The sequence below is a fragment of the Crocodylus siamensis genome, chromosome 2 (assembly GCF_052110815.1).
Source record: "Crocodylus siamensis isolate JL-2025a chromosome 2, ASM5211081v1, whole genome shotgun sequence".
Classification (NCBI taxonomy): domain Eukaryota; kingdom Metazoa; phylum Chordata; order Crocodylia; family Crocodylidae; genus Crocodylus; species Crocodylus siamensis.
The window spans coordinates 105924821-105935479 of record NC_143396.1 but is presented as its reverse complement, the minus strand read 5'-3'; positions in this window follow the sequence as shown (position 1 = coordinate 105935479).

Genomic DNA, 10659 nt, shown 5'->3' with positions numbered 1-10659 from the left:
GAGGAGACCAGCAGGAGTGCTGAAGGGGGAAGCTCTCTCCAAGTCCCCTTGGAGGGGTGGAGTGCGGGGGTTTGCATCCAGCAGCCCTGGAGGAGAGAGCAAGACCTTGCAGGAGGAGATTGCTGCCAGCAATGAGGCAGGAGGCAAGAAGGCAGAGCCAAGATGAGGAGGCAGAAGAGAGCTGAAGAGCCTTGGGACCTGGAGGTGCCCACAAAAGTTCAGGAGAGGCGGCAGAAGCCAGATCGCTGAATCAGGTGGGACCGTAGAGGGCTTGGATAGCCCCAAGGAGGTACCCCTAGTGGATGCTGAAGGGCACCGGCTGCGGGAAGGGTGACAGAAGATGGGCAATAACTATATAGAGTTGCATCTCCAGAAGTCGTGGGGGAGATGCGCTGAGGGGATTCACTGAGAATACAGTAAACCCACAGGCTCAGTAGAGAATGAAGGGGAGGAGGTGGAGGACAGCAGGCTGACTCAGACCTAGTCTAAGCTTATCAAGGGCCTTAGAGGCTGAAGCCGGTGACAATAGGGCAGGCTTCAGGAATAGGTATAAAAGGGGGCAAAGGTCATCCCTTGGTAACTGATGTTTCTTTGCCGGTGATATACTTTGTGTTTTCATTTTGTTGCCCACTTTTGGAGGGGTTGTGAGGTGTGGAGCCCAGATAGGGTTCAGCCATGGGCAAGGCCAGTCAGCTGTGAGGAGGAAGGTGGAGAAGGAGGGTCCTTTAGCAGGATTCACCTATAGCCTACTAAGAAAAGGGTGCAAAGCCTCAGCTATTGGAGGGGCTTGGCTGAAGACCATCAACATTCATCAAGGTGGGGTGTAAGGGTGAGGTAGAGGGGAAGTGGAGCCTCACAAAAGATTGTCATCCCGCGGTCCCATGTTTGAGAAACGCCAACAGTCAAACCCCACCACTGGGATAAGATCAAAGTCTTGGTAGGAGAGATTGGGGAGAGACTATTCGGGTCAATGTCACCGACTCATCAGTACCACAGGGATGGGCAGGCGGACAACCTCGAACATCTGGGGGCACATAGCGCGTGACTGGATGTTCGAAACCAGGCGAGTACAAAGGTAAGATTCTGAATGACAGCCAGTATGGCTTTGTTGCAGGTAGGTCTTGCCTTACCAATCTCATCTCCTTCTATGAACAGGTCTCTCACCACCTGGATATGGGAGAGAAGCTTGACATTATATACCTAGTCTTCCAAAAGGATTTTGATTTAGTATTCCATGATATCTTTGTGGAAAAATTGGAAGATTGTGGGCTTAGCTGTTCAACAGTTCAGTGGGTGGAAAACTGGCTGCATGGTAGGATGCAGAGAGTTCTCATGAATGGATCTGTGTTGTCCTGGTGAGAAGTGGCCAGTGGTGTCCATCAGGGGTCCATGCTTGGACCAGTGCTTTTCAGCATCTTTTTCAATGATTTGGATGGGGGGAAGGGGGTGAAAAGCTCACTGGCCAAGTTTGTGGATGACACCAAGTTATGGGGGGGCATGGTCATGATAGAAGATAAGTTGCAGATACAGGCAGACCTGGACAGGCTAGAGAGCTAGATGGACTGGAAGCAGATGAAGTTCAACACTCAGAAGTGTAAGGTGCTCCATATGGTAGAAAACAGCCCCCAATCTACCTACAGGCTTGGGGGCAACAATTTGATGCGTACTACAACTGAAAGGGACCTAAGGGTAGTGATTGACCACGCATGAACGTGAGCCAGCAGTGCAATGCTGTGGCCAGCAGGGCAAACAACATGCTGGCATTCATTAACCATTGCATCTCATACAAAACTAAGGAAGTGATAATCCCACTGTACTTTACATAGCTGGAGTACTGCATCTAGTTCTGGGTGCCACCCCTCAACAAGGATGCAGAAAAATTTGAGAGGGTCCAGAGAAGAGCCACCCATATGATCAGGGACTTGCAAGACAAGTCATATGAGGAGAGGCTGAAGGACTTGGGCCTCTTTAGCCTACAGAAGAGAAGGCTGAGAGAGGACTTGGTAGTGGCTTACCAATACATCAGGGGAGTACATCAAGAAGTCAGTGAACAGCTGTTCACCAGGGCACCCCTGGGGAAGACCAGGAGTAATGGTTACAAACTCCAGGAAGGCCACTTCAGGCTGAATTCTAGGAAAAACCTCTTCACAGGTAGGGTGTCCAGACTGTGGAATAAACTTCCCCCAGTGCTGACACAGTCACCTATCCTGGAAATCTTCAAAAGGAGACTGGGCAGTCACCTCACTGGGGTCATCTTTTCCTGCCTAGTGCATAGGGACTGGACCTGATGATCTACAAGGTCCCTTCCAGCTCCTAATAATTTATGAATCTATGAATCCATATGATGTTTTCTTGCAAGAGGATGCTAATGTTGGTGTGTCTCTCTTCACACTGGATTCAAACAATCTTCTGCAGGCAGCATTGATGGTATTTCTCCTATGACTTAATGCAACTCTTGTCAATGTCTCAGCTCCATGCTGTAAGCTAGGGATCACAACCACCTGATAAACCATGAGCTTGCATTTGGATCTGATGTTACAATCTTTGAACACCCATTTTCTTGGGCATCAGAAGGATACACTTGCATTTTTAAGGTGATGTTGGATTTCTTTGTCAATGTTAGCCTTCTGTGAGAAATGACTTCTGAAGTATGGGAAATGCTCAGTGTTCTCCAGAGTCTCACCATAAATCTGAATTGCCAAAGCTGGGGATTGCTCATAAAGAGCTTGTTGAAGAAGGCCAATAGTCTTCTGAGTGTTAGAACTCAGTCTGATTTTTTTGTATGCCTTGATAAAGACATCAACAATTGCCCAAGTTTTGCTTCTGAGTGAGCACACATTACAGCATCATCAGTGTACTGGAACTCATTGATTAAGGTCAGGGTCTTGGTTTTAGTTTGGAGTCCACTTAGATTAAAAAGTTTGCCATCCATTCAGTAGTTTGGCTTCCCTCTGAATGGAAGTTTATGGTGGTCAGATGTAACATTGCAGTAAGGAATATTGAGAAGAAGATTGTTGGAATGGTGATGCAGCCTTGTTTAACACCTATCTTAACCTCAAAGGGATCTGCAAAAGATACTTTACTGAGAACCACCACTTGCATACCAGCATGGAGCAGAAAAATATGATGACAAATTTCCGTGGGCATCTATACTTCAGAAGAATTCTCTGCAGCATTTCTCGATTGACAGAGTTGAAGGCTTTTGTAAGGTCAAAGAAGGCCATGTAAAGAGGTTTATGTTGTCAGCAGCATGTTTCCTGCTGTGCCTCTTGATGCCCCAATCTCACACTGAGATTCTGGGAGGAGTTCTTCAGCAAGTGGAAGGAGACAATTCATGAGGGTACTTGCAATAATCTTTTCTGTGGTGGACAGCAAGGAGATCACTGTGTAATTTCCACAATCAGACCTGTCCATCTTCTTGAAGATTGTCATGATTAGAGCAGCCCTAGGGTCATCTGGGATTTTCTCAGATCCTTAAGATGAGGGCATGGAGCTGTGTGACAGGGGGCCGTCTTCAGCTGCATTTAATTTTTTTCAAATATGCTGATAAGTGTGCTCCCATCAAGTCTTGCTGGATTTTTCTTCTCTGGGGATCAGCTTCCCCCTGCTTTACTTTCCTGCCACTCAGGAAAAAAATGAACTGTGATATGATTCAGAAAATAGTGACTACAAAATGGTAAGCCTATTGTATTGCCATACTATGAGAAGACCCTTTGCCTTGAATAGTTTGAAGTCTACATGAACAAGTCAAGGAACATGAAGGATGGCTAATAGAAGTGAAATGACTTGCTCTAGGTCACTGTGATCTAACAGGTTTGTATTAGAGTTGGGAATAGACTTCAGAGCTAGTGACAGATATTACACATAAACCAGTTTAAGTGATCAGAAACTGGTTTAAACCTTCAACAGAACAGATGTTCAGTGCACATAAACCAGGTTGAAAATGGCTGATACCAGTATGTGATAAACCTGGTTGAATGTAGCATCAGACTTAACCAATTTGTGTCAAACCAGTTTGTGCAATGTTCGTCCCAGATCCCTTGGTGGTTTAAGATAAACCAGACACCCCCCGTCCGGCATGCTCTCTGCGCTGGGCACAGCTGTCTGCTCCACAGCAGAGCTGGCCCCTCCTCTCTGCTCCCTGACCAGAACTCCAACACAGACTTCAGGCATCTGCATGCTCCCCCACCTCCCCACCCATCCCCTCTGCATTACAGACATCTCAGCATTAGCTAGCAGACCACATGCTGGCTATGGTCCGTGCTGTGGCAGGTCAAAGGGAGAATCAACAGGTAGCTGGTAATGCTCCTTTGTTTTCTTAATGGGGTGATAAACATTGTTATCAAATTCCTGCTAGGCTGCTGGGGGAGCGGGGATGACCCTCTCTAATCAAAGCATTCTGCCGGGGCCTGGCCACACCTCGCTCAGCTCAGCACTGGTAGGGAAGGGAGGGCTGCTCTAGCACCACCCTGCCACTCCCCTCCCCACCCGGTTTCTAGCCTGAGCTGCATGTGCCTGCATTTCCTCAGTCCAGAGAGAATGTTCAGTTGGAAATTGGTTCATCCTAGGTAAGTTATACTAACCTGCAAAGATTAAATCAATTCAGGCTCAGACTTTTTGAATGTCTGTCCCTAGCCCTGGTCTCCTGTTTCCCAGGCCAATATCCTAGCAAACAGATTACATCATCTTTTCAGCAGATACCGGAAGATCTTATTTAAGTTCACACGCACTTATAACTTTAAAAAATATAGTTGCATTAGATTAGATCAATCACTACTGGATCATTGCCAAACTGCCACTAGCTTTCATTTATGTCTATAGGAGCCATGCTGTCAGGTAACCAGCTGAGGCGAGTCTGACTGTCTGTGTCGTACAACATTTTAGTTTTCCTATGGCATTAGCATTTTCAAAGGCAATGACACATAGTTTGAACATCTATGAAATGGAGGCCAGTAGATCCTTCTTACTTTATTGGAATCTGGTTAACTCAGATTTATCTTAGTAAAAGTTGAGAGGGTTTTTTGGGAGGGGTTCGGAGGTTTTTTATTTTTAATACAAGACATAAATTAACTGATAAGTTGAAACTCAATATAAACTCAAATATATCCATAAAAGAATTAAATTCACAGTGTCCCACTTGCATCATATACAAGACATCCTGTCACAGTGGCCACTTGCATCATATACAAGACATCCTGTCTCCTTGTACAAGATTTAAAAAGTAAAAGCAATAAAGCATCATAATTGAGGAGGTGACATAGACTTGGAGCTATGTAGAAGAGAAGTGTTCTGGATCATTACTTTGGATACATTTCACCTAAGGCTCTGAAGGAGGAATTGGACCTCAGCTCACTTTTTTATCCAGTAAATAGAAACCAGACCCTCTGCACTCTTTATTGATATTACTCTAAAAATAGAGACATAATAAATAATGAAATAGATCTGATAAAAAAATAACTACTTTGGATGTAATACTTGCTGAATCTTGAAATTATTTATGCATATTGACAAGAGCTTTTTTCCATTTGTGACAATAGGAGATTTGCTTGAGTAAAGATAAAGGAAAACGTAAAACAGAACTGGACCATGAGGTCCTTTTAATCTGGTAGATCAAGTTGGGAGATTTCTTCTCCCCTGTGCCCCATTATTCATTTCTCTTTGAACTAGTATGCTTAGGATTTAAGGTTTGACCTTCAATAAGAAATGGCTACTTTATTTCCCTTTGCATCATTTTGAAAATCATTTCTCACATCAGTGAGCTTTACATAATTAAATGAGCAACAACTGAATAGAAACAGAGTATAAACTTTAAGAGTTGGTTCAGGGACATGAAAATGAGTGTAATGCTTGCTTCCCTGGAATGGAATCATATATTTTTAATTTGACAATATATCTTAAGAGTTTTAGATGTATAGAATTACAGAAATCTGAAAAAAAAAAAGTGACCATAACCTTAAATCAGAAACAAATGTAATCCAAGTATTCAATTTATCATTCTTAAAATATGTATTTGTTTGCATTATTTTACAATTGATGAAGAAACATACTTTGAGTGTATGTAATTAAGATAATACATGGAAACATCACTAGTAATAAATTTAATAAGTTCATTAAGGGCCACCACCAGTAAATATTTCCCCCCGAAAAATTATATTCATAGTCCTCTCATTTTTGTCATGTCCAGATTCTTTCCTCATATTTATCCTAGTTTAACTTCAGTACATCAAACATTAATGCCAGTCTAATTTCATTGCAAATAAAATTTGGCCACTCTTCTTCCTGTTTTGTTTTTAATTTCCATTTGGATTTGCTTGTTCCCTTGTAACTATTACATTCTTCATAATGAATGTTTATATTCTTCATTCAATAATATATCTATTACCTCATTGATTTAAAGCTTTGCCAAAGACTGCAGAAACTTTCATCAGTTTGTTGGATTGTGATCATGTGTGAATTTGAGCCAGAAACCTTCAGTGAGTTCTAGAGAATCAAACCCATTGATCAAGTTCTAGCAAGCCGGGTGGGACTTTATTTAGAGCATGTAAGGAAATTTCAAAAAGGATCAAGGGGCCTGACTCAGAGTCTGATTCTGCTGTGACTGGTCACTAGCAGAAATCTACTGACTTCTATAGGAGTGAGGCTTCTATCAGATTGAAAGATTTAAACATACAAATAAATGACAAGGTATGGAAACTTTGTAATGATGAGTGGCTGAATTCACGGGACAGAGTAAAATAGCACTTACAAAAGACTGAAAATGAAACTGGGAAATATAACATGAAACTGGAACACAAAAGTGGTGTTCTGATTTTAATTTTCAATAGTACAATTTGGGAAGGCTTACCTTTGTAACAGCCTTGCAACAGCTACACAGCTGTTATGATTACAAGCTCAGTGATTATCCCTCCAAGTAAGCTTTTTTCAAAAGAGCTCCTTGACCAATTGCAGCTGGCTTGTTTGCTCACTGGTTTGAGTTGCTGTGATCATAATACATATGCTACAATAGCTGCTTATCCAACAGAGGGTTTTTTTTAAAGACCCTTCACAGTGTTGGTTCTAGTTATTTTAAAATTCCTTCTTCAGCCTCAGCTTGGTGAGTATCTGTACTCTGATACTGTTGATAGTTTAAGATTCCACATCGTATTTTAACTAGGCAACTGGGCCTTTGCTGCAGTGCGTTGAAATATGGGTTTTACATTTAGCAATCTGTATCATTCTAGTTTCTAAAGGTATCTCTCTTTCTTTGTCTCTAGTATGATCATTATTGGCTGTGTAATCATGTTTTCCTTGCTCTTCTTATACCTTCTCTCTCTCTCTCTCTCCTCCTCCCACCCCCACATCTTTTTGAGTCTTTGAAGAGCTTTTTGATGATGTCTTGGCATGACCAACTGGTGCATCTTGCAGCTGGGGGGGGCACCATGGTGGCGAGCAGGGACTGCCCACAGCCGCCACCTGCGGTATCATAGATTCATAGAAGTAGGGTCAGAAGGGACCTTGTAGATCTTCTAGTCTGACCCCCTGCCCTGGGCAGGAGAGAAAACCGGACTCAAATGACCCCAGCCAGGTAGACATCAAGCCTCCTCCTAAAGACCCTCAGGGTAGGAGCCATCACCACTTCCCTAGGAAGTATCCGGGAATGTCTCCTTGCTAAAAAGGAGGCTTACACCCAATGGAAAGAAGGGGTCATCACCAAGGACGACTATTCTGTAGTTGCTTGGGGATATAGGGGGGTAGTTAGGAAGGCCAAGGCAGAGATGGAACTGGGGCTAGCTTCCCAGATTAAGGACAATAAGAAGTCTTTTTTTAAATACGTAGGGGGTAAAAAGAAGGTCCCGGGTAATGTGGGGCCCTTGCAGGACGCCGTGAGAAACTTGGTCATCACACCGGACGGCAAAGCTAACATGTTTAATGATTTCTTTGCCTCCGTCTTCCTAAGTAAAGACCAGAACAGCCACCTCCCTGCTGGCCCCCACTCAGGCCCCAGGGGAGGCACACCTGGGCCACGGGTTAGCGAGGATTTAGTTAGGGAGCTTCTGGAAGGGTTGGACGTATTCAAGTCAGCCGGTCCAGATGATCTCCACCCTAGAGTTCTAAAGGAACTGGCCGAGGTCATTGCAGGACCCCTGGCACAGCTTTATGAGCACTCGTGGTGCTCTGGTGAGGTACTGGAGGACTGGAAGAGGGCCAATGTGGTCCCCATCTTCAAAAAAGGCAGGAAGGAGGACCCGGGAAACTATAGGCCAGTTAGTCTTACCTCGATCCTAGGCAAGCTGTTCGAGAAAACTATGCTGGCACACATCCAGGAGGGGCCAGCAGGGGACTGCATGCTTAGGGGCAACCAACATGGGTTCATCAGTGGCAGGTCCTGTCAGACCAACCTGGTGGCCTTTTACGATCAGATCACCAGATCATTAGACGCAGGGGTAGTAGTGGACATAATCTTCCTGGACTTCCCGAAGGCTTTTGATACTGTCTCTCACCCTGTTCTCATTAAGAAACTGGGGGGCTATGGTATAGACACCCACACAGTCAAATGGGTCGCCAACTGGCTGGAGGGCCGCACCCAGAGGGTGGTAGTGGATGGGTCCTTCTCAACCTGGAAGGACGTGGGCAGTGGGGTTCCGCAGGGCTCTGTCCTCGGGCCCGCACTGTTCAACATCTTCATCAGCAATTCAGACGAGGGGGTAAAAAGCACCCTGTTCAAATTTGCTGATGACGCTAAGAAGTGGGGGGATGTGGGCACATTGGAAAGATGCAACAGGCTGCAATCAGACCTCGACAGGTTACAAGGGTGGGTGGACGAGAATAGGATGGGTTTCAACACAGACAAGTGCAAGGTGATGCACCTCGGGAGGAACAACCGGCACCATACCTACAGGTTAGAGAACTCCCCTCTTGTCAGCACAGAGGCAGAAAGGGATCTGGGGGTCATCACTGACTCCAAGATGAACATGGGCTGGCAGTGTGGAGAGGCAGTCAGGAATGCCAACCGCAGCTTGGCATGCATCCACAGATGCATCTCGAGCAGGTCCAAAGAGGTGATCCTCCCCCTCTATGCGGCACTGGTCAGGCCACAGCTGGAGTACTGCATCCATTTCTTCAAGGGTGCCACACTTCAAGAGGGACGTCGACAGCATGGAGAGGGTCCAGAAGAGGGCCACTCACATGATCAGGGGACAACAGGGAAGGCCCTATGAGGAGAGGCTATGGGACCTGAACCTGTTCAGCCTCCAAAAGAGAAGGCTGAGAGGGGATCTTGTGGCCTGTTATAAACTAGTCAGGGGGGATCAGCAGGCATTGGGGGAGTCCCTGTTCCCCCGAGCACCGCCAGGAGTGACCAGGAATAATGGTTACAAGCTGGCAGAGGGCAGGTTTAGGTTAGATGTCAGGAGGTGCTACTTCACAGTCAGGGCGGCTAGGGTCTGGAACCAGCTTCCAAGAGAAGTGGTGCAGGCTGCTACCCTGGGGGTGTTTAAGAGGAGGTTAGATGAACATTTTGCTGGGGTCATTTGACCCCAGTATTCTTTCCTGCCATGGCAGGGGGTCGGACTAGATGATCTGCTCAGGTCCCTTCCGAACCTAGAAACTATGAAACTATGAAGTTGGTTCCAGATCCTAGTCGCCCTGACTGTGAAGTAGTGCCTTTGGATGTCTAGTCTAAACCTACTTTCTAACAACTTGTGGCCATTATTCCTTGTTACCCCAGGGGGCACTCAGGGGAACAAAGTCTCTCCCAAACCCTGCTGTTCCCCCCTATTGAGTTTATAAATGGCCACCAGGTCCCCCCTCAGCCTTCTTTTGTGAAGGCTGAATAGGTTAAGGTCCCATAACCTCTCTTCGTAGGGTCTGCCTTACTGTCCCTGGATCATGTGTGTGGTCCTCCTTTGGACCCTCTCAATGCTGTCCACATCTCTCCTGAAGTGCGGGGCTCAGAACTGAACACAGTACTCCAGCTGCGGCCTGACCAGTGTTGCATAGAGAGGGGAGGATCACCTCCTTGGCCCTGCTTGAGATGCATCTGTGGATGCACAACAAGGTATGGTTGGCCGTACTGACCGTGACCTCGCATTGTTGGCCTATGTTCATCTTGGAGTCAATAATGACTCCAAGATCTCTATCTGCCACCGTGCTCTTGAAGAAGGAGTTTCCCAGCTTATAAGTATGCTGCTGATTCCTACTGCCCAAGTGCAGCACCCTCCACTTGTCTGTATTGAAGCCCATTCTATTTTCGTTAGCCCACCCCAGTAACCTGTCCAGGTCCTGCTGTAATCTGTCCTTCCTTACTAGTGTGCCCACCTCACCCCAACTCTTGGTGTCATTAGTGAATTTGAACAGGCTGCTTTTGACCCCATCGTCCAAGTCACTAATAAAGAAATTGAACAGTGCAGATGCAAGGACTGGGCCCTGGGGGACTCCACTGCTCACTTCCCTCCAGGTCAAAAATGACCCATCCAACACTACCCTCTGAGTACAACCCTTCAGCCAATTTGCAATCCACCTGACTGTCAGCCTCAGTGCCATAGTCACCTAGTTTTTTAATGAGAATGGGGTAGGAGACCTTGTCAAAGACCTTGCTGAAGTCCAGAAAGACTACCTCCACCATGACACCTGTGTCCAATGCTTTTGTGACCTGATCATAGAAGGCAATCGGGTTGGTCT